Source organism: Pristiophorus japonicus, chromosome 1 (genome assembly GCF_044704955.1).
Source record: "Pristiophorus japonicus isolate sPriJap1 chromosome 1, sPriJap1.hap1, whole genome shotgun sequence".
Classification (NCBI taxonomy): Eukaryota; Metazoa; Chordata; class Chondrichthyes; family Pristiophoridae; genus Pristiophorus; species Pristiophorus japonicus.
In genome coordinates, this window is record NC_091977.1 from 376,429,187 (window position 1) to 376,450,880 (window position 21,694).

A 21,694-nucleotide genomic window follows, 5' to 3' on the forward strand; every position below is an offset into this window, starting at 1 on the left:
GCTTAGTGGGCAGAGGAAACGTTTCAAGGACACCCTCAAAGCCTTCTTGAACACCTGGGAGTTCCGAGTAGAGCACTTGCTTTGGGAGTCTTGTGTCAGGCATGCGAACAATGTGGCCCGCCCAATGGAGCTGGTCGAGTGTGGTTAGTGCTTTGATGCTGGGGATGTTGGCCTGCGAACGTCCCGACGTGCACGTGCTGCGCTTTGCAGGGGAGGAGGCCTGTGGATCGGGAGTTCCAGCGGGTGCAGCGGCTTCAGGTAAGTGCGCATTTTATTTCTATTTTTTCTTGATTTGCCCGTGGGAGGCCCTCCTCAGAATTTCTGCCCCATAATGTTACCTGCTCCAGTAGCTGAAACAATGGGGTAGTTTATTTCTAAATTATGATTGTAGGCCCAAGCCACACCAATGCCCATTATTCAAACTCATGCACTGCAGTTTGGTCAGTTTCTGACTAGGCAGGTTGATGGGTATCATTGAAGAAGGGAAGTGTTCTATTGGTGGAGGTGGGGCAGAAACCTTACTGTTGTATAATTGTACTTCTTCGCACATTTGAACTATTATACCTTACAAAACATAACCCTGCAGCAGAAGTCCGTAAAATGCATCAGTGCATTACCACCATTATTTTGACCACACTGTGGACATGCACTGTATCCCAGTGAACACTGGCTCTACCAGTTTGAGGTGTTCAGCTGCAGCAAAAATTGTTCACTCCTCTGCAATCCAATCAAGGTCGGAAAGAAAAACTAAGAACTTGCATTTATATCGCATCTTAACACATCTGCAAGACATTCCAAAGGTAGACAAGTCCCCTGGTCCTGATGAAATGCATCCCAGGGTATTATAAGAGATGGCGGAAGTTATAGCAGATGCATTTGTTATAATCTACCAAAATTCTCTGGACTCTGGGGAGGTACCAGCAGATTGGAAAGCAGCTAATGTAACGCCTCTGTTTAAAAAAGGGGGCAGACAAAAGGCAGGTAACTATAGGCCGGTTAGTTTAACATCTGTAGTGGGGAAAATGCTTGAAACTATCATTAAGGAAGAAATAGCGGGACATCTAGATAGGAATAGTGCAATCAAGCAGACGCAGCATGGATTCATGAAGGGGAAATCATGTTTAACTAATTTACTGGAATTCTTTGAGGATATAACGAGCATGGTGGATAGAGGTGTACTGATGGATGTGGTGTATTTAGATTTCCAAAAGGCATTCGATAAGGTGCCACACAAAAGGTTACTGCAGAAGATAGAGGTACGCGGAGTCAGAGGAAATGTATTAGCATAGATAGAGAATTGGCTGGTGAACAGAAAGCAGAGTGTCGGGATAAATGTGTCCTTTTCGGGTTGGAAATCGGTGGTTAGTGGTGTACCACAGGGATCGGTGCTGGGACCACAACTGTTTACAATATACGTAGATGACCTGGAAGAGGGAACAGAGTGTAGTGTAACAAAATTTGCAGATGACACAAAAATTAGTGGGAAAGCGGGTTGTGTAGAGAACACAGAGAGGCTGCAAAGAGATTTTGACAGGTTAAGCGAATGGGCTAAGGTTTGGCAGATGGAATACAATGTCGGAAAGTGTGAGGTCATCCACCTTGGGAAAAAAAACAGTAAAAGGGAATATTATTTGAATGGGGAGAAATTACAACATGCTGCGGTGCAGAGGGACCTGGGGGTCCTTGTGCATGAATCCCAAAAGGTTAGTTTGCAGGTGCAGCAGGTAATCAGGAAGGCAAATGGAATGTTGGCCTTCATTGTGAGAGAGATGGAGTACAAAAGCAGGGAGGTCCTGCTGCAACTGTATAGGGTATTGGTAAGGCCGCACCTGGAGTACTGCGTGCAGTTTTGGTCACCTTACTTAAGGAAGGATATACTTGCTTTGGAGGGGGTACAGAGACGATTCACTAGGCTGATTCTGGAGATGAAGGGGTTACCTTATGATGATAGATTGAGTAGACTGAGTCTTTACTCGTTGGAGTTCAGAAGGATGAGGGGTGATCGTATAGAAACATTTAAATTAATGAAAGGGATAGACAAGATAGAGGCAGAGAGGTTGTTTCCACTGGTAGGAGAGACTAGAACTAGGGGGCACAGCCTCAAAATACGGGAGAGCCAATTTAAAACCGAGTTGAGAAGGAATTTCTTCTCCCAGAGGGCTGTGAATCTGTGGAATTCTCTGCCCAAGGAAGCAGTTGAGGCTAGCTCATTGAATGTATTCAAGTCACAGATAGATAGATTTTTAACCAATAAGGGAATTAAGGGTTACGGGGAGTGGAGCTGAGTCCACGGCCAGATCAGCCATGATCTTATCGAATGGCGGAGCAGGCTCGAGGGGCTAGATGGCCTACTCCTGTTCCTAATTCTTATGTTCTTATGTTCTTATAATTATTAAATCATTTTTTTTTGTGTAGTCATTCTTGTTATCTAAGTAAATGCTGCAGCCAATTTGCATGCAGCAAGGCCTCACAAATGGTAACTGAAATGAATGAACAGTTAAAATGTAATTGGTGGTGTTTTTGGTGTTTGGCAATGAACCTTGGATGCATGAGTATGTGCTCACATACCTGGTCTCAGTTTTAAAATAATTCTTTATTACTTACAGGATTTGTTTACAAAATTCTCCTGATGTCCTGGCCAATATTTATCCCTCGGCCAACAACAAAAACAAATGGTCTGGTAATTTATTCATTGGTGAGTACAGAAGATGGAGGGGTGGGTGATCTGATCAAGTTGTTTAAAATGTTAGAAAGATTTGGTAGGGTAGATATGGAGAAAATATTTCCTCAGGTGGGGAATCAAAAATGAGGGGTTATAATCTTCAAGTCAAAGCTAGGCCATTTAGGAGTGAATTCAGGAAGCACTTTTTCACTCAAAGGGCAGTGGAAATCTGCAATTATCTCCCTAAAAAGGCTGTACGTGCTAGGACAATTAGAGCTTTCAAGACTGAGATCGATAGATTTTTGTTAGGTTAGGAATATGGAGCAAGGCAGGAAAATAGAGTTGAGGTAAAGATCGGCCATGATCTAATCGAATGTTGGAGCAGGCTCAAAAGGGTGAATGGCCTACTCCTGTTCATAATGTTCCTATGCTGTTTGTGGAACCTTGCTGTGTACAAATTGGCTGCTACATTTCCTACATTACAACAATGACGACACTTCAAAAATACTTAATTGGTTGTAAAGCATTTTGGGACATCCTGAGGTCGTGAAACGCGTTATATAAATACTAGTTCTTTATTTCTACTTTCTTATATAAAGCAGAATGTATACTAGATGATAAACAACTCCAGCATATGATCTATGAAAGCATTCAACTTTGTGCAGGTACAAAAGCTCCGATTGCACTAAGCTTTCATCATCATAGGCAGTCCCTTGAAATTGAGGAAGACTTGCTTCCACTCTAAAAGTGAGTTCTCAGGTGACTGAACAGTCCAATGCGGGAACCACAGTCCCTGTCACAGGTGGGACCGACAGTCGTTGGAGGAAAGGGTGGGTAGGACTGGTTTGCCGCACGCTCCTTCCGCTGCCTGCGCTTGTTTTCTGCATGCTCTCGGCAACAAGGCTCAAGGTGCTCAGCGCCCTCCCGGATGCACCTCCTCCATCTCGGGCGGTATTTGGCCAGGGACTCCCAGGTGTTGGTTGGGATGTTGCATTTTATCAAGGAGGCTTTGAGGGTGTCCTTGAAACGTTACCAATGCCCACCTTGGGCTCGCTTGCCGTGTAGCAGTTCCGAGTAGAGCGCTTGCTTTGGGAGTCTTGTGTCAGGCATGCGAACAATGTGGCCTGCCCAACGGAGCTGGTTGAGTGTGGTAAGTGCTTCGATGCTGGGGATGTTGGTCTGATTGAGGACTCGAATGTTGGTGCATCTGTCCTCCCAGGGAATTTTCAGGATCTTGCGGAGACATCGTTAGTGGTATTTCTCCAGCAATTTGAGGTGTCTACTATATATGGTCCACGTCTCTGAGTCATACAGGAGAATGGGTATCACTACAGCCCTGTAGACCATGAGCTTGGTGACAGATTTGAGGACCTGATCTTTGAACACTCTTTTCCTCAGGTGGCCGATGGCTGCGCTGGCGGACTGGAGGCGGCGGTGAACCTCATTGTCGATGTCTACACTTGCTGATAATAGGCTCCCGAGGTATGGAAAGTGGTCCACGTTGTCCATGGCCACGTCATGGATCTTTTGACTGGGGTGGCAGTGCTGTGTGGCGGGGTCAGGTTGGTTGGGATCAATGGGTCCTTTTCGGGTTGGAAATCGGTGGTTAGTGGTGTGCCACAGGGATTGGTGCTGGGACCACAACTGTTTACAATATACATAGATGACCTGGAAGAGGGGACAGAGTATAGTGTAACAAAATTTGCAGATGACACAAAGGTTAGTGGGAAAGCGGGTTGTGTAGAGGGCACAGAGAGGCTGCAAAGAGATTTAGATAGGTTAAGCGAATGGGCTAAGGTTTGGCAGATGGAATACAATGTCGGAAAATGTGAGGTCATCCACCTTGGAAAAAAAAACAGTAAAAGGGAATATTATTTGAATGGGGAGAAATTACAACATGCTGCGGTGCAGAGGGACCTGGGGGTCCTTGTGCATGAATCCCAAAAAGTTAGTTTGCAGGTGCAGCAGGTAATCAGGAAGGCAAATGGAATGTTGGCCTTCATTGCGAGAAGGATGGAGTACAAAAGCAGGGAGGTCCTGCTGCAACTGTATCGGGTATTAGTGAGGCCGCACCTGGAGTACTGCGTGCAGTTTTGGTCACCTTACTTAAGGAAGGATATACTAGCTTTGGAGAGGGTACAGAGACAATTCACTAGGCTGATTCCGGAGATGAGAGGGTTATTTATGATGATAGATTGAGCAGACTGGGTCTTTACTCGTTGGAGTTCAAAAGGATGAGGGGTGATCTTATAGAAACATTTAAAATAATGAAAGGGATTGACAAGATAGAGGCAGAGAGGTTGTTTCCACTGGTCAGGGAGACTAGAACTTGGGGGCACAGCCTCAAAATACGGGGGAGCCAATTTAAAACCTAGTTGAGAAGTAATTTCTTCTCCCAGAGGGTTGTGAATCTGTGGAATTCTCTGCCCAACGAAGCAGTTGAGGCTAGCTCATTGAATATATTCAAGTCACAGATAGATAGATTTTTAACCAATAAGGGAATTAAGGGTTACGGGGAGCGGGCGGGTAAGTGGAGCTGAGTCCACAGCCAGATCAGCCATGATCTTGTTGAATGGCGGAGCAGGCTCGAGGGGCTAGATGGCCTACTCCTGTTCCTAATTCTTATGTTCTTATGTTCTTATGTCTTACGGATGTTTAGTGTAAGGCCCATGCTTTTGTACACCTCAGTGAAGATGTTGACTATGACAGGCAAATGTTGTCCGTGTATTGTAGTTCGACGACAGAGGTTGAGACGGACTTGGATCTGGCCTGGAGACGTCGAAGTTTGAACAGGTTTCCACTGGTTCTAAGCTTTAACTCCATGTTGAGATGGCTTAAATTGTTTCCTGAATCATTGTAAGCAGCCATGTCTGCCATGTTTGTAATCTAATGCCATTTATAACAGTTTATTGGACTGGCAATGAAAATGAAATAGCAACTAAAACAATAATCACTGGAGACACTGGAGACTAAACAATATTTCCTGAAATGAGTGACTTTGTGTGAAGCAAATCAATTGGCTGTACTAACATTAATTACCTTTCTCTCACCCTGCAATGCTAAAAGCAATTAATTCTGATGTAGATCTATCCAGAAGATACTTTATACAGTATGTCAGAGTTCCTGACATGAAAATCTTTTGCATACAGGAACGGTTAACATCACTTTTGTATCCCATCAGTGCGCAGTCTGTTTTGGGAGGAATCCGAGATGACGTTGTCTCGTTTCTTGCACTCCACATGGGAGATGGGTCTGAAGAGATAATTTTGCATAACCATTAGGATATTAACGATGTGGGGAAGAGGAGGGTGCTATGAGTAGCCCTTTCAATGGGTAATCAGTTTTAGAAGCAAAAACCTTTGATTGCACAGGAGATATATATGAATTTTATGGCTTCCAAAAAGATTCTGTCAGAGGACTGGGTGTGCAATATTTCAGAAGCTTGCTCTCTCGCCTCTGGGACCTGGGTTCAGATGTGATGAGGATCTTGTTTCTCTGATCGCTCTCAAGGTTTCGAGGATGAATCTGATCAATTTCAATGTAATTCCCTGTGGGTATAAATCTATGGCACATAGCTATCTTCATCACTCATGCTAATTGGTATGAAGTGCAGTTACACAGGCAAACAAGCTTATCCAAAATAGCTGGGCGTGATCATTTCAGACCAAATACTAAGTTTTTAACTCATTCAGTTCAGATTCATATACATTTAGATTTATTTTAGAACATAGCAGAAGATTTGACTTTTCATCATAAAATTGCTTTTTCATTAAAACTAGTGAAATGCACTGAGAAGCACTGCATCAGACTTGAGCTCATTTACATTGGGTAAGTTTGTAACATGTGCAATTTTACATGGTTTGATTCTTTTTTTTTGGCTGAACCTTCATAGGAACATAAGTGGTGCTGTCTGCAGACTGAATACTGAGAGGAATGATCTCTAAAGGGACTCTGCGAAGCAATTTAATTCTATTCAGCTCTGTGTATGAAGGACAGGTCTTGTTTTTTTACCTTGCAAAATATGCTGAATCTATTAATCTCTGTAAAGTTCAGGCCTCTTTCCCCAAGTGCTTTCTTTCCCTTAGTTAAAAATACTCTGGGCGCAGGGCACTACACCGTGAAGTAGTAAGGTGGCCAATGCCCCACATTGAGTTCTTGGTCTCCGCTGTGCCAGCAGGGTACGCACCAAGGGTAGCAGTGACTTTCCCATCGGGTTTTGGGTGAATCACACCTACTTGATAGCTCTTGTGCAGCTCCTTGTGCCTAGTTATAGTGGTATCACTAGAGGCTTGGGAACATAATTGATTCCATTATTTGGGAATATAGTTGATTCCATCATTTGAAGTAAAACTAATACATCTGTAGTTGCCTGTTTCAGATTTATTACCCTCTTTTTAAACTGATCACCAAATCAGCCTGTTGCCAATTTAATGTCCAGTGATTCCATCAGATTGACCCTCAATGCCTCACAAATCTCATCCATCTATGCTAAAATAAATGATGTGTATCCCTCGATTGTTTTTAACCCTTTTAGCCAGTAAAGACTTCCATCTTCAGCTGATCAATCTGAGGAAAATCCACCTCACCATCTATAAGCATGGGTGTAGCTTCCATAAAAGATCTTTAGAATAATGAAGGGACTAGAAGATGTCTGTGTGGATAGATTATTTGAACTAGGTACGTTAGGGAAAACCAGGGAACTTGAATATAAGTTATGTAAGCACAGAACAAGGTTAGATGTCAGGAGGTTTTTTTTTTGTTGTAGAGGACCATTGACCTTTGAAATAAGTTGGCAGCTTGTGCAATGCATGTGGATATACTGTTGATGTCTAAAAGGGAGCTGAACGGGTTCCTGGCTATAGCTAACATCACACAGTACAAAAAGTTGGTGAGGTATTAGTCATGGTCACTGCGGTCTCCTGGAACTTGTTTTGATTGCCTTGGGCATCAGATTTTTATTCCCTGAGTTGGGGTAGGGTTTTTTTGCCTCTCCCGGGAGATTATGTGACTTCTGTAGGTGGGGACTGTTGGGGATTATGATCCTCAGTCGCACCAGACTGCAATGGACAGGCTCGATGGACCAGCTGGCTTTTTCCTGTCTGTTATTTTTGTATGTTTGTATGTATATTGATGATTTACAGCTTTACACTTCTGCCACCAGCTTTGACTCCAGAACTGTTGTTTTACTAACTGACTGCCCACCTCACAAGGGGGATAGCCTAGAAGTTAGAGTTCGGCCATTCAGAGTGAGATCAGGAAGCACTTCTTCACACAAAGGGTAGAGGAAATCTGTAACTCTACCCCAAAAAGCTGTTGAGGCTAGGTCAATTGAAAATTTCAAAACTGAGATTTGATAGATTTTATTAGGTAAAGGTTATGGAACCAATGAGGCTAGATGGAGTTAAGATACAGATCAGCCATGATCGAGTAAATGGCGGAACATGCTTGAGGGGGTAAATAGCCTACTCCTGTTCCTGTGACATTCTTCATTGATTTTGTTTTTCATTTCCAGTTTTTCCTAGAATTCATGAAGCAGTTACAAAAAATGCATTCATTTAAGAAAAAGATAGGGAATACTTACTGCAGATAGACAGATAACTGCATGTTGAATGACTTTGCGCCAGGACATTTTACAGCCATGCTGCACTGGAAGCTCTGGGCAGATTTCCATGGATTGATTGAAAGTAGGTGAGAGAACAGCTGTCAGCTCCCTCCATTTTATGTAGCTCTTGTTGGATGAGTAGATTCAATTGGCATAATTGTTGCAGACAACACTGATTGAACTAGCTGACAGCTAGTAAAAGTATTACAAATTTTATATACATTCATTAATCCATGTACATTAATTCATGCACAAAGTATAGCACTCTCTGATATGCAATATGGAATTTGTGATAGAGTATTATCCTCCTTAAAGAAGTATTTTTGCTGCGGGAAATAAAATCTTAGAAAAGCTCAGTGTCTTTTTGTCCCACTTATGTCACATGCAAAGGAAGCAATTTGGTTTATTGTGATACAATGATGTTTTTATGGCATGAGCAACTGTCCTTGTGACACAAATGATGTCAAAATGTCAGAGGGAAAAATCTTTATTAATAATTTTATGGGACAACATTGTTCTGTAAGAGTTCCTCATTAAAGGGGAACTGTTGTAATCTAAATCGCTGTGTAAATCTAGGGGCTGAATTCTCCTACTGTCGGTGCTGGCTACTTGAATCTGCTGGTAACTCAGTGAAGTTCCCACTCGAGGCCCTCATTAGCCATGCATGGGTGGGTTAGGAGCAATAATATCAGTCCTGACTGGGTTATAGCTACTGGAGGGAAGGAAGGGAAATTGAGTACTGTTGAAGCATCTAAAAGGCTAAGAGGGTCATGACCTTTTCAGCTGCAGGAAACACAGCAGCAAGAATAAAGGAACACTGGCCTCAGGGTGGGTGGGGGCAATCATCGTGAAACAAGCTGTTCTGCTTTTCACATCATGGGGATTGTTTCGGAGGAAGAGGATGGCCACTCTGATGATCACCTGGCCACTTCCAGATCTACAACTGCTGCTACATCCTCATCAACTCAATCATCTAACATCTTATCTGCCCCAGCATCAGCCCAGACACACACACTCAGAAGGAAGCAGAGAGTGAATCAGAAGGGTTTTTACTGGTTGAAGCACTGAGTGCTAGTAAACATGAGGGTATGGAAGTGGAAAAGGTGGACGGAGTGCCATTTAAAAAAAAAAAAATTCTTGGGATGTGAGTGTCGCTTGCAAGGCCGGCATATATTGCCCGTCCCTAGTTGCCCTGAAAAGATGGTGGTACACCTGAATGGCTTGTTAGGCCTATTCAAAGGGCAATTAAGAGTCAACCATGTTGGTGTGGGACTTGAGTCACAAATAGGCCAGACTGGGTAAGAACAGCAGGCTTCCTTCCCTAAAGGACATTAGCGAACTAGTTGGGTTTTTACAACAATCCGACAGCTTCATTTATATTGATAGCAGCTTTTTACTTCCAGGTTTAGAGTGGAAAAATGACTTCCCTTGCCTGAGGAGCCCAGGGACCCAGTTTTTAGGAGTAGAGTCTTCAACTGAACTATGATTTGGGAGCATTAGACTCAAGTGCAGGCAGTGCTGATAATTTCAATTAATATGTTTGAGATGATTGAGAAGTGGGAGAAGACCATTATATACATCTGAAACATGTTGCAAGAGGTTTCTTATGATGTGCTGAACACCCTGAAGAGAGTGATGTGCCAAAAGATTTCTGAAGAAATTTGTCAAGGAGAATTATTAATCAAAAAAGTCATCATTAACTGATTAAATGACTGCAATTTGAGTGCAATCATTCTTGCAGTTTGAGGTTCCAAATATTTGACATTATGAAAACTCATGCCACATGTGTCATAAAATTTCTGAGTATACGAGATGGAGCAAACAATGTCAAAATTATTTGAAACAGTGATCAGTGAAGAATGCAAACCTGTCACAGAGCCTGGGTTCAGTGGGGCTGCACATACTCTGCATAGTTATTGAAGACTTCTCAGAGATCTATAAATCTCCTCCGCTTTCTCCCAGGTCTACGAGAAGGCAATGGCTGTACGCATGGGCGTGCTTTGGAGAAGGCATTAAAGGGAGCGGCGACGTCCAAAATCATTCAGTGTGTGTCAATTCGACGTTGCATGCCGATTGATGTCACGCTCTTGATCATTAAAATATTTGAGGTGAGCATAAGCAATGACGGCGCTGCTGACCTGCACAATATGGCCACTGCAATCTACACTGGGACTGGACGGAAGTGAGGTAGCCACCATTTTTTCTTCAAAACCAGCCTCAATGGCTGGTGCTAAAGGTTCCAATGTCTATGCCCAAGAATATTGGTGGCTTTCAAACTGGCAACTATTATTGCTTCAGTAGATGTCTTAGGGCTAGCCTGAACATTACATCTGTATATGGCTTCTACAACCTGATTGGGACCAGTCACTCTATAATGACACAGACCAGTAGCATGCCTGAGCCTGTGCTCAGCTCTAGGGCTGCAGGAATTGGTTACAGATGTCGCTGTTTCTGTGAGATTGGCAATGAGATTGGCAATGAGCTGGCTGCCTTAAGGCCCTCTGCAATGCCTGCACATGCGAGAGATTCAGAGATGGGTGCGGCACCCCTTGATAGTGCAAGAGAAAGGCTGTTGGAAGCCGATCCCTCTGTCACAGTTCTTTCATTAAGACGAGAGTCATCTCAGGACTCTAAAGTTATGGAAAATGCAGCAAGCTACAATGATTCTGGAGTCTGGCTGGGATTGCATTGCGGGACTCCAGCAGATTTATCCAGGCACCAAAACCAAGGCTTAAGAATTCTTCAGTCTTCTCTATCACATTTCTTGTAGTGATATGGGTCTCATTATATCTGTTGTTCCCCTCTGTTTGAGGAAGCCTTATTGGAGTCATAAGCCATGACTACAAGGGATAGCTCTGATCACCAAACAACCATTACTTGATATGAGTCATTGGGGTTCGTATGGTCAATTGTCATATGATGAATGCGCCATGAAAGCTTCCTGGGTAGTAGGCATTAACGTGCAGGATAATGTGATTGGCATTGTAAACTCGTTGCACATTAATAGAAAAATATTGATTTCTGTTCATGAAATTGAAGGGATTCTCATATGGACTTTGAATGCAACATACATTCTGTCAATTGGTTTTTGCACATGTGCGAACCCTGACTGTCTGTAGAATTGGATACCTTTCTATTTGTTTCTCTGCTTGCATTGGGAAGAAAATGAAGTGTGTAGTTTGCCTGACGAGAAGATCAGTCACCTTCTTTCTGCAATGGCATGCTATTGCCTGACTAATTTGTTGCAAGTCACTAAATGCTGCCTGGAAAGATCCATTTGCAACGAAAGAAGGCAGTATTTACTCTGGTACAGACAATGTTGTTCTTGTAGTGGCAATGGGTTGCAGTTGACAGTTGCTTCTAGGGGAAAAGTGCACAGAAATCTGTAAACCCTGGTAACTCTGGTAAGTGGATATCTGTAGCTACCGCGTCTTCTATGACGCCTCATTATAAGCGCTTCTAGCATAAAGAAAGACTTGCATTTATATAACGCCTTTCATGACCACCAGACGTCTCAAATGACTTTACAGGCAATGAAGTACATATTCCATCTTCTTATCCTCCTCCTCCTATAACATGGGGCTAGGGGGATTCCACTGGGAAAATCATGTCCTCAGTCCAAAACTGTACTTTCTGCAGAGTTCACTGAACAGCACAGTAAAGGTGTTGACAGAAGTTCTAGGTAACCAAACAGTTTAAATTGCTATACAGCCACAGCAAACAAAACAACATCCTAATTGTGGTAATTGTGGTAGGGATACAATTCTGCTGCTTATATCACTACTTATATTGTGGTAGTAATAATTAGGGTTGATTTTGGAGCAGAAGGTGGGGAAAATAAAGCCCATTTGACCTGATTTAAATGCAATGAAACAGGCATTGGCTGGGCATTAAAGGGGAACGGCACTATTTATGAGGGAGAATTCTGTTTTTTTTTTAACAGGCATATTTAAGACATTAGGCTTCATCATTTATTTTACAGAGTTTCCCACACCAAATACAGATCTATATTTCAAATGTGACTCATACACACTGTTTTCTTATATTAGAATAAAGTTTTAAAATCACATTGACCAGTTTTCCTGGTCTCCCTTCATAACTTTGGTGGGATAGTGGTCTAAACTCCAGAGAAACAGCATAAATTACCATTAATGCCATTTTTGCAGATGACACTAAGCTGGGTGGTAGTGTGAGCTGTGAGGAGGATGCTAAGAGGCTGCAAGGTGTCTTGGACAGGTTCGGTGAGTGGGCAAATGCATGGCAGATGCAGTATAATGTGGATAAATGTGAGGTTATCCACTTTGGTGGCAAAAACACGAAGGCAGAATATTATCTGAATGGCGGTAGATTAGGAAAAGAGGAGGTGCAATGAGACCTGGGTGTCATGGTACATCAGTCATTGAAAGTTGGCATGCAGGTGCAGCGGGCGGTGAAGAAGGCAAATGCTATGTTCGACTTCATAGCTAGGAGATTTGAGTATAGGAGCAGGGAGGTCTTACTGCAGTTGTACAGGGCCTTGGTGAGCCCTCACCTGGAATATTGTGTTCAGTTTTGGTCTCCTAATCTGAGGAAGGATGTTCTTGCTATTGAGGGAGTGCAGCGAAGGTTCACCAGACTGATTCCCGGCATGGCAGGACTGACATATGAGGAGAGACTGGATCGACTGGGCCTGCATTCACTGGAGTTTAGAAACATACAAAATTTTGACGGGACTAGACAGGTTAGATGCAGGAAGAATGTTCCCAATGTTGGGCAAGTCCAGAACCAGGGGACACAGTCTAAGGATAAGGGGTAAGCTATTTAGGACTGAGATGAGGAGAAACTTCTTCACTCAGAGAGTTGTTAACCTGTGGAATTCCCTACCGCAGAGAGTTGTTGATGCCAGTTCATTGGATATATTCAAGAGGGAGTTAGATATGGCCCTTACGGCTAAAGGGATCAAGGGGTATGGAGAGAAAGCAGGAAAGGGGTACTGAGGTGAATGATCAGCCATGATCTTATTGAATGGTGGTGCAGGCTCAAAGGGCCGAAAGGCCTATTCCTGCACCTATTTTCTATGTTTCTATGTTTCTCCTAATCTTCTAAAGTTATGGTGGAAGATCAGGGCAACTTCATGGAAGTTCTACACTGTTGATTGTGAAGAATAGCTAATTACCTTCTGGACATAGCTTTGGTTTACAACCTCAATGAATGTGAAGGCTGTATCAGTACAGTATGCATTCAATGGAATACATTTTCCACAAAAATATGTGCCATACAAGAATTTAAAAAAAGAAAAAAGCATTTCAAGTGACAGTGGAGATTACTCATTTTACGCAATTGCTTAAAATTGAAGATCAGCACAAGGGACAAGCAAAATGCAAACCTAGGCTGTTAAAACATTTAATTCAAGATAATGCCTTTTTTTAACCTGTCAGCTGGTGGAAGACAATTTGTGTAGTATAAAGGCAAATCAGTTCTAAAAAGATTAACATTATGGTATCAATTTGATATAAAAATGACTGAATGAAAATGATTACCTGCTGTTAGTGGAATCAGCCTATTTACCTTCCTTTGTGTTGTAGATATGTTTACTCTTTCATGCTGTCTTATGCTGAACATATGCATGGCCTGAGGTCTGTTGGCTATTGCAAACAAGGCCAAAGAGTATTTGACCCGAGAATATCCCGAGTGTTCCTACATCATTCTAGTTGTGGCAGCTGCATGCTGTGCTCTGAAAAAGTAAGTTTGAAATGATTCCTGCAGGCAAAAACTGTGGTCTCCCCTCCAGCCCTTCCTACAGCTGGCTGACATTACTATGGGTGAGCTGCCTCGGGATGGTTATTTAGCAACCGGCCCATTTCAAATGAGGCCAGGGACTCAAAATTGAAGGGGCCTCTTTGCCACGGATACAGACGACCAGCCAGAATGCTCCGCTGTCGGCCAGTTAAAAGTCAAAATGGAATCCACACTTTTTTTGGGTATTTATCTCCTACACTTCTTTTGCCTCCTCACGGTATTGACTTCTGCTGTGGTGCAGACCCAAGTGGCTATTCTTCATGTGTGAGCCATGCAGTGAGTGTTAGCGGTTTGATCACGGCCTATCACAGTCCTGTTCTTATCCAACAACCGTTCAAGCTCATTTTCCAGCATGGGCAGTAATCAAGAACAAAAACACTGACTGATTTCCCCTCTCCAGACAAGGTTTGCTGAAGTACACTGTAGCGCTCCTTTTGGTCACAAACAATATATCTGGATGAGGAAGGGCATTCGGCCAATTCCAGCTCACCCATCGAGAAAAAATCTACAATACCCCATCACAGCATGCAACTGCTTCTCAAATGCCTCCATTATGTACCTAGAAGCCCATCTCACATTGATTACTCTTTGTGTGAAGAAGACCTTCCCAACATCAGCCTTAAATTTCCCTAGTATTAATTTGAATGTGCAACCCTTTGTTCTTACTGACATTCCATTCCAAATGTACTTTTCCTGTACTGTTTACTACCTTATATACCTCTTTGAAAAGCCCACATTTTTCCAGTTTTTCAAATAATTACATATAGTAACAGATGAAAAGGGTCATTCAGCCCATTTAAGTTCATCAACCCAGCAAGCTCCTAAAATTCTCCTGTTTAAGTAACCAGTCAATTCTTAAAAGATTACGGCGTTTTCGTCTTTGCTACATTTCCTGGAAATCTATTCCATATACTGATCACTTTTCCTATAGAGGAAATTCCTGACGTCAGCGTTTAATTACATTTTTACTACTTTGAATCTGTTCCACTCTTGTTATTTAAATAATATTCCAGATTTGATCTTTTCCTTCCCTGAACTACCTTATAAACTACTTTATAAGATTACCTTGGCATCATTTATGGAAAGATCAGGTTACTTCAGTATTTCCTCTTAACTCAGACCTGTATCAGCCCTGTGGTGCTCTCTGCAATGTTTCTCATGTGTCTAAGTGACCAGAACTCGACGTAGTACTCAAGTTGTGTTCTGACCAGCGGTGTAGTTTTAAGTTCCACTAATTTGCAATATATTGTTTTGGTCATGTGGTTTAATGTTCTATTGGCTTTGTTGATTGCTGCTTTGCATTGGTTGGACATGATGAGCATTGAGTCTATTAAGATTTCTGGGGAGGTAGGAATTGGTTTGCATTGTGTTTTTGGACATAAAACGGGCGCAAAACTTGCAATTTAGCAGTGGCACTGCCTGCATCCATCTGCGCTGGTGTCGGTCCCATTGCTAAATTTGTGGGGCCCATAACAGGCAATAAGGCCCTTAAATATGTAAATTAGGGGCTTAATGCCTATTGAAGGACCAGTTCAAGAAATTTGTTGCCGAGAGTGGGACAGGTGTCAGGCCTGTCCTGCTCAGGATTCTTCAGCAATTTCCTAGCTGCCAATGACAGGCAAGTTGAAATTTTTCTTCTTCTTAAAAAAACCCTTCTTGTGGAGCCAGGAGGAGCAAGAGTCATGTCGGACCACCCTCCAACCATTGCCCTCCCAGGATTTAGCTGAGGGCCGCAGCCCATGGGACAGGTAGTCTGACACTGATCTCTTGATTGGGCGAGCTGCCTGCGGAGGTGCAACCAGCACCGGCAGCTCACACTGAGAATCACATCGATTCTTGGGCCTCTCGGTTTGGGCACACGCTGGTACCACAGAACCGAGTCTGGGCCTGAGAGTACTACATCTTCTAGCTCGTCCTTAGCTATTTCAACACCATTTATGGAATGCATGCGTTGCTTATTTTTCCTTCGCATGTGAAGTACTATTCATTTGTCTATACTAAATTTCCACATAACTAAATCTTTTGACACTATGAATCAGTCCCACAGCTTATCTCTGCCCCCATCTTGCTTTCTTGAATTGAGGGGTGTGCATGTGTGTGAGCATGCATCATCATCATCATCATCATCATCATCATAATAGGCGGTCCCTCGAAACGAGGATGACTTGCTTCCACGCCAAAAAAGGATGAGTTCACAGGTGTTTCAATGAAGGACCTAATATTCCAGGTCCTGAACTACATCCTGAAGGGTGGAAGATGCCTGTGCGTGGATTTTTTTAATGTGTGGTGACCGTTGCACATCAGCCACCACATGGGCCTGACGGAGCTAGGTCTTGGTCCAGTGGCAAGAGTTATCCAGGACGACTGGAGACCTGCTCTGCTGCACGGACCTAGTGCTCACACATATCGCAGTGTGGGTTGGCCCGTGCTACCGCTGGGACCCTGGCCCTGAACTCACGCCTCTCCTGGGCCCCGATCACATTCCTCCAGAGTCTCTCGCCGCTCCTGTTGTGTCTGCCCACGCTCCAATCACCGACCTGGACCCTGATGACGTCCCTCTTCACTGCCGTCGCTCTCCTGCACCGGCTCGCGCTGCTCCCTGAAGTGGCCTCCACGCTGCTCCTGTGCCGCCCACCTCCGCTCCTTTTATGGCCCCGACCTGTGGCTGGTGTTCTCACGCAGGTCGGGGCCTCCACACTGCAGACTGCTAGGGTCAGCTGTTACTGTCATTCTGGCCAGCATGTTTAACACAATCAAATTCTGTCGCTGAGTTGAAGTTGATAAGACATGCCTTTTGGAGCCATACTTCCACCTGGTTGTACAATTCCTAATTATTATATCTACAGTGTTTAAAGTTACATCCTTATCGGGACCAATTAGTTCATTCCCTGTTTCCTAAAATGCTAATCTCTGATAATCGATGCTCTGCTGTGATTAGATAGAAGTACATAGAATGCACAGAAATAGGCCTTTCGGCCAAACTGGTCTATGCCGGTATTTAATATTCACACGAGCCTCCTCCCAGCACTCTTCATCTAACCTTATCAGCCGAACCTTCTGATTGGTTCAAAGCAGTCACTACACTTGATGATCCATGAACAGTACAGAATTTCTGAGAGGAAACTTCAGCATTCCAACCTGTTCACAAATTCTTCCTGTTCCACAACAAATAGGTATGTTTTGCAAACTGACCATGGTACCGTGGTACAGGAGGCCATTCAGGTGGGGAGAGTGAAAGGAAAGTTGTAGTGGTAGGGGATAGATACTGTTCTCTGCAGCCACCACTTGGAGTTCCGAAGGCTGTGTTGCCTGGTGCCAGGGTTTAGGATATCTCCTCACAGCTGGAAAAGGATTTGGAATGGGAGGGGTGGATCCAGTTGTCGTGGTCCACATGGAATCAATGACATAGGTAGAACTAGGAATGAGGCTCTGCTGAGAGAGTTTGAGGAGCTAGGGTCCAAATTAAAACACAGAACCTCACAGGTAATAATCTCTGGATTGTTACATAGAAACATAGAAACATCGAAAATAGGTGCAGGAGCAGGCCATTGGTCCTTCGAGCCTACACCACCATTCAATATGATCATGGCTGATCATGCAACTTCAGTACCCCACTCTTGCCTTCTCTCCATACCCTCTGATCCCTTTAGCCGTAAGGACCACATCTAACTTCCTTTTGAATATATCCAACCAACTGGACTCAACAACTTTCTGTGGTAGAGAATTCCACAGGTTCACAATTCTCTGGGTGAAAAAGTTTCTCCTCATCTCGGTCCTGTATGGCTTACCCTTTATCCTTAGACTGTGAACCCTGGTTCTGAACTTCCCCAACATCTGGAACATTCTTCCTGCATCTAACCTGTCCAACCCCTGTCGGAATTTTATATGCTTCTATGAGATTCCCTCTCATTCTTCTAAATTCCAGTGAATATAAGCCTAGTTGATCCAGTCTTTGTTCCTATGTCAGTCCTGCCCTCCTGGGAATCAGTCTGGTAAACCTTTACTGCACTCCCTCAAATCAAGAATGTCCTTCCTCAGATTAGCAGACCAAAACTGTACACAATACTCAAGGTGTGGTCTCACCAAGGCCCTGTACAACTGCAGCAAGGTCTCCCTGCTCCTATACTCAAATCCTCTCATTATGAAAGCCAACATGCCATTTGCTTTCTTAACTGCCTGCTGTACCTGCATGCCTACTTTCAATGACTGATGTACCATGACACTCAGGTCTCGTTGCACCTCCCCTTTTACTAATTTGTCACCATTCAGATAATAATCTGCCTTCCTGTTTTTGCCATCAAAGTGGATAAGCTCACACTTATCCACATTATACTACATCTGCCCACTCACCTAACCTGTCGAAGTCACCCTGCAGCCTCTTAGCATCCTCCTCACAGCTCACATGCCACCCAGCTTAGTGTCATCTGCAAACTCGGAGATATTACATTCAATTCCTTTGTCTAAATCATTAATGTATATGCAAATAGCTGGGGTCCCACCACTGATCCTTGTGGTACCCCACTAGTCACTGCCTGCCATTTATTCCCACTTTTTGCTTCCTGTCTGCCAACCAATTCTCTCGCCACGTCAATATATTACCCCCAATCCCATGTGCCTTAATTTTGCACACTAATCTTTTGTGTGGGATCTTGTTGAAAGTTTTTTGAAAGTCCAAATACACCAAATACACTGGTTCTCCCTTATCCATTCTACTAGTTACATCCTCAAAACATTCTAGATGATTTGTCAAGCATGATTTCCCTTTCATAAATCCATGCTGACTTGGTTTCCAAATGTGCTGCTCTTGCATCTTTAATAATTGATTCCAGCATTTTCCCCACTACCGATGTCAGGCTTAACCGATCTATAATTCCCTGTTTTCTCTCTCCCTCCATTTGTCATAGAGGGGCCGAAATTCAGGGTCGCGATAAAGCCCGTTACCGCCGCAATGCAGTGGCCACGCGGCGGAATCCAATGGCCGCCACTTTGCAGTCGAATGGCCGCCACGACTGATATTTAACACGGGAACCTTTGGGACGGTGTCCACTTCTGCCCTGATCCCCCGACTTCCGCGGCAGTATGGGGCTTGCGACCGTGATGATGCAATCAGAGTGCACACCGCTGTCGCTCCGTCCCGGCACCTATATTCAGCATAAAAAAGGCTGCCTGTTTTGTGACAGTGCCCCTGCCAGTTTTTTGAGTCGGTGCACATTGCCGGGCTGCTCGAGGCCACCAGCGGAGGAGAAAGGGAGGTCTGTTCGGATCGGGTTTATTTTGACGAAAATCTTGTGGAGTTCTTTGCAGTGATTTGAAAAAAACAGCTGCGGACTTCTGAGAACTTTTGGAGTGTTTGAAAAAGTTTTTCACTCTCAGTGATTAGTCGTGACCTGTGGGACTCATTCTTTGCTCCGCAGAGGCCTCCTAGTGAGGGTCCAGCCTGCAGACTTAATGGGCTCAGTGTTGGCAGGGGAACGCCTTGTCCACATTGTGAGAGGCAGGGAGGCATGCAGGAGAAGGTGGCGCCATCAGTAATGGATACAGAGGCAGCGGGCAAGGGAGGCCATATGCATGGCTGCCCAACATGGAGAAGGGCCTGCAGAAGGCCGCAGACCTCAACGTCGAGAGGCTGCCCAGGAGGGAGCTGGCATGAGGAGGAGGGTCCCCCCGCACCAGATAGTGGGCGAGGAGCCTTGCCAGCAGCAGCCTAAAGGGGCTCAGGAACATCAGCAGGAAGAGGGAGAAGGCACTCAGCCAGCTGTCATCGGAGGGACCCAGCACAGACCTGTGGCAAGGAGGCCCTACCATGCAAGGGTCTACCGACATCAGTTTTCCTTCCTGGAGCTCAGTGATGAACAATGTGTGCCAGGCTTCGATTTAGGAAGGACATCTTGACGGAGCTGTGCAACGTCCTGCCGCCAGATCTGAAGCCTCACACAATAAGAACATAAGAAACATAAGAAATAGGAACAGGAGTAGGCCATACGGCCCCTCGAGCCTGCTCCGCCATTCAATAAGATCATGGCTGTTCTGATCATGGACTCAGCTCCGCTTCCCTGCTCGCTCCCCATAACCCCTTATCCCCTTATCGTTTAAGAAACTTTCTATTTCTGTCTTAAATTTATTCAATGACCCAGCTTCCACAGCTCTCTGAGGCAGTGAATTCCACAGATTTACAACCCTCTGAGAGAAGAAATTTCTCCTCATCTCAGTTTTAAATGGGAGACCCCTTATTCTAAGATCATACCCTCTAGTTCTAGTCTCCCCCATTAGTTGAACCATCCTCTCTGCATCGACCTTGTCAAAGCCCCTCATATACTTATACGTTTCGATAAGATCACCTCTCATTCTTCTGAATTCCAATGAGTAGAGGCCCAACCTACTCAACCTTTCCTCATAAGTCAATCCCCTCATCTCTGGAATCAACCTAGTGAACCTTCTCTGAACTGCCTCCAAAGCAAGTATATCCTTTCATACATATGGAAACCAAAACTGCACGCAGTATTCCAGGTGTGGCCTCACCATACCCTGTATAGTTGCAGCAAGACTTCCCTGCTTTTATACTCCATCCCCTTTGCAATAAAGGCCAAAATCACCTGCTGTACCTGCAAATTATCCTTTTGTGTTTCATGCACATGTACCCCCAGGTCCCGCTGTACTGCAGCACTTTGCAATCTTTCTCCATTTAAATAATAACGTGCTCTTTGATTTTTTTCTGCCAAAGTTCATGACCTCACACTTTCCAACATTATACTCCATCTGCCAAATTTTTGCCCACTCACTTAGCCTGTCTATGTCCTTTTGCAGATTTTTTGTGTCCTCCTCACGCATTGCTTTTCCTCCTATCTTTGTATCATCAGCAAATTTGGCTACGTTACACTCAGTCCCTTCTTCCAAGTCGTTAATATAGATTGTAAATAGTTGGGGTCCCAGCACTGATCCCTGTGGCACCCCACTAGTTACTGATTGCTAACTAGAGAATGAACCATTTATCCCAACTCTCTGTTTTCTGTTAGTTAGCCAATCCTCTATCCATGCTAATATATTACCCCCAACCTCGTGAACTTTTATCTTGTGCAGTAACCTTTTATGTGGCACCATGTCAAATGCCTTCTGGAAATCCAAATACACCACATCCACTGTTCCCCTTTATCCACCCTGTTCGTTACATCCTCAAAGAATTCCAGCAAATTTGTCAAACACGACTTCCCCTTCATAAATCCATGCTGACTCTGCCTGACCGAATTTTGCTTTTCCAAATGTCCTGCTACTGCTTCTTTAATAATGGACTCCAACATTTTCCCAACCACAGATGTTAGGCTAACTGGTCTATAGTTTCCTGCTTTTTGTCTGCCTCCTTTTTGAAATAGGGACGTTACTGTAATGTCCTTACTCAATGGCACAAAACCCACACGAGGCACATTCTGTGGACAAGGTCACTCTATGACCTGAACCTTTATTCACAGGACCAAGAAGTGATGACCCTGCATGGGACCTCCCTTTATATACCTGGATGACCAGGTAAGGAGTGTCTCCCACAAGCTCACCCCCTGTGGTCAAGGTGTGCATTGCTTAAGTATATACAGTATTGCAGTGGTGTTACATAGAGGTTACATACATGACATCACCTCCCTCCCAAAGTTTTATTGGGATCA